This window comes from Arachis ipaensis, chromosome B5 (genome assembly GCF_059453495.1).
Source record: "Arachis ipaensis isolate K30076 ecotype BB chromosome B5, ASM5945349v1, whole genome shotgun sequence".
NCBI lineage: Eukaryota > Viridiplantae > Streptophyta > Magnoliopsida > Fabales > Fabaceae > Arachis > Arachis ipaensis.
This window is the reverse complement of record NC_142440.1, coordinates 10,387,757-10,391,640: the sequence shown is the minus strand read 5'-3', so window position 1 is coordinate 10,391,640 and position 3,884 is coordinate 10,387,757. Positions and strand designations below refer to the sequence as shown.

Sequence of the window (3,884 nt, the reverse complement as noted above, 5' to 3'; positions counted from 1 at the left end):
TATTTTTTCCTTTATGTTTTTTTTTTATTATATTTTTTTGTTTTGTATATGGTGAGCAGTGGTTGTATTATTAAAAGATGGAGAACAAAGTTTATATATGCTGAGCAGTGGTTGCATTATTTTCTTAACTGATTTCTATTGATTATTTTGAGCTTTTGGTATGGACTATATGACATGCATTCTTTGGATTTTATTATAGCTACACTTGTGTTTTAACTTTTTTTTTTCCTATTGAGGCTTGTAATTTCTGGTGCTTATTTTTAATATTTTTTTAGGTATGTTAAGCTTGTCATATATTCAATGGACAAGGATTGGATACAAATTAAGAATAGAGTCCTTTTACAATATAGGAGAGGTGTCAAGGAGTTCTTAGATTTTGTCTTTAGTCAAACAAAGGATGATAAGATATATTATTCATGTTTTAAATACAATAATTGCCTTAGAAAATCTCGCGAGCAAGTAGAATTTGATCTTCTAAGTCATGGCATAATGAGAAATTATACAATTTGATACCATTATGGAGAATCGCTACAAGATAAGTCACCCTATTCAAGTTCATTTGATAGCGAGGATGATTATATGGATAAAGATAACATGAAAAACATGTTAAGGGATCATTTTGGAGTTTGAGATATAGAAGAGGATATTGAAAAACCTAATGAAGAGCATATAGAAGAGGATATAGGAGAACCTTATGAAGAGCATGTAGAAGAACCTAATGAAGATGCAGCGAAGTTTTACAAACTTTTGGATGATTCTGAGAAAAAACTATATCCAGGATGTACACGATTTTCAAAGCTCTCATTTTTTATGAGATTATTTCATATTAAATGTCTTGGTGGATGGAGTAATAAAATCATTTTCTATGTTACTTGAATTATTGAATGATTTCTTTCCAAAAGGGGTACAACTACCGGCGTCTTACTATGAAGCTATGAAGATTATTCGAGATTTTAGCTTGGATTATGAGAAAATAGATGCTTGTATTAATAATTGTATGCTATTCTGGAAAGATCATGATAAGAAAGAAACTTGTGATCATTGTGGTGCCTCAAGATGGAAGTTTGAGGAGAAAGATGGAAAGAGAAAAAAAATTTCTATAAAAATTCTCTGTTACTTTTGAATAACTCCAAGGCTTAAAAGGTTATATATGTCAACAAAGACAACATTTGATATGAGATGGCATGATACAAAGCGAATTGATGATGGGTATTTACGTCATCCAGCTGACTCAGAAGCATGGAAATCATTTGATGAGTTACATGAGTCCTTTTCTGATGAACCTAGAAATGTAAGGCTTGGATTAGTAAGTGATGGATTTAACCCCTTTGAAAATATGAGTACTAAATATAGTGTTTGGCCTGTGGTACTTATACCATATAGCTTGCCACATTGAAAATGCATGAAGAATCCTTATCTAATGTTATCATGGCTTATATCGGGTTCAAAATCTCCAAGGAAAGGCAATAGATACATATCTAAGACCTTTAATTGAAGAATTAAAAGAATTATAAAATGTAGAAGTTGATACCTTTGATGCATATGAAAAAAATTTTAAAATGCGTGCAGCTATATTATGGACAGTAAATGACTTTCCAATATATGGAGATCTATTTAGATGGAATACGAGAGCGGCACTTCATTGTCCCACTTGTATTATTTCTTACTAATGGAAAGAAATTTTGCTTCCTAGGTCATCGACGCTTCTTGCCATTTAGACATAGATGGCGACGTGAAAAAGAATTGTTTGATGGCACAAAAGAAATTAGGCGTCTTCCCATGCAACTCTATGGTGATGATATTCTTCAACAAGTTTTTAACTTAGAAGGTTTAGTAGTTAGTAATCATAAAAATATTAAAAAAAGAAAGAGAAGTGCAGCAGGAAAAGAAATGGGAAGTTTCAATCCATGGTTAAAAAAAAAAGCATATTCTTTGAATTGCCATATTGGAGAGCTTTATTGTTGCATCATAATTTATATGTCATGCATATAGAGAAGAATATATGTGACAATATTCTTGGAACATTGATAGATATTCCAGGAAAAACAAAAAATAATTTAAATTCTCGTTTGGATATGGAAGAGTTAGGCATAAAGAAAGATTTGCATCCTATTAGAGACGGAGAAAAGGTATTGTCATTATCTGATGCTGTTTATAAATTGAATAATAAAAAAAGCAGGAGTTTGTGTGAATTTTTGCAAAATGTCAAAGAACCAGATGGATATTCTTCAAATATTAGGAGATGTATTAACTTAAAAGAGAAAAATATTTATGGCTTAAAAACTCATAATTGTCATGTTCTTCTAGAGTGCTTCCTTCTGCTTGTTTTACGAGGTCTTTTCTCATCACACGATGTGCGTAGTGCATTAATAGGACTTTGCAGCTTTTTCAAGGACACCATAATACTCCTTTCCACAATTGAACTTTACCATAACTCCACTACTGTGAGTTTTTCTATGATTCTCAATCTTTTGTGTGGAAGATAAAACCGTTTACTTTGTACCTTTTATAGCATATGGCTTCTCTTGTTGGACCTCTTGCTAAATATAAAAATTTATGAAGTTATTTGTTCATATTTTTCATTGTACAAAGATGTAACATGATTTGAAAAAGAAAAGATATAGTTAAAAAAAAATTCTTACATGACTTTAAAAAGTAGTATGTAATATTTCATCCATATTTAGAACTTACATGACTTTCAAACCTATCTAAAAATTCTTGATCATGTCATTTTTAAACATTTCTTGGGTTCTCTATTTCTAATATTTCTTTATGTTTGGTTCATTTATCAAGGCCAATAAGTTTCAAGCAATACTTCTAAAATAAAAACTAAATATCATCTAAATACAACTAAGCTTACCATATGAAAGGAGTAACTTGATCACAGTTCTTCAAAATATAAAGATGAGATTGCTTTATTTCTTCTAGACTCAATCTTCTTGTCACTTTACAATTTCTTATGGGTCTTTCATTTTGCTTGAAAATCGGTAATACTTTATCCTTTGTTTCAACTTTATAACCATGAGTTATTGCACCATTCCAATTTCTTCCAACTCGATTATGCTTTGTTTCAATACTATTAAGGTATCTTGAGTAAAATAATAAGCATTCATTTGCAAGATATCCTTCAGTAATTGAACCTTCTAGATGAGCTCGATTATGTACATAAGCTTTTAACCTACGTACATATCTTTGTTCAAAAAGGGACAATATATATATGTAAAGAAATTTATTGAACATTTTATCTAAAAAATTACATGATAAAATAATATTTACCTCTCAATAGGGTACATCCATCGATAACGGACCGATCCTGCAATCTTTGCCTCACTTGCCAAATGGATAGGTAATGGATCATGACATCAAAAAAATGAAAGCGGAAATATCATTTCCAACTTGCAAAGTGTGATAATGATTTGTTCTTCAATCTTTTCAAGATTTTTCACTGTTAGAACTTTTGAGCACAACTCCTTGAAAAAACTGCAAAGTCCTATTAATGCACTACGCACATCGTGTGATGAGAAAAGACCTCGTAAAATAAGCGGAAGGAAGCACTCTAGAAGAACATGACAATCATGAGTCTTTAAGCCATAAATCTTTTTTTCTTTTAGGTTAATACATCTCCTAATATTTGAAGAATATCCATCTAGATCTTTGACATTTTGCAAAAATTCACACAAACCCTCCTTTCTTTATTATTCAATTTATAAACAGCATCAAGTAATGACAACACCTTTTCTCCCTCTCTAATAAGATGAAAATCTTTCTTTATGCCTAACTCTTCCATATCCAAATGAGAATTTAAATTGTCTTTTGTTTTTCTTGGAATATCCATCAATGTCCCAAGAACATTGTCACATATATTCTTCTCTATGTGCATGACA

The 3,884-nt window shown here is 30.7% G+C and overlaps 1 pseudogene; it reads left to right on the top strand.

Annotated features, from left to right (window-relative positions):
- The first annotated feature begins 300 nt into the window (after positions 1 to 300).
- Positions 301 to 2,486, top strand: LOC148563355 (uncharacterized; annotated as a pseudogene).
- The last annotated feature ends 1,398 nt before the right edge of the window (positions 2,487 to 3,884 follow it).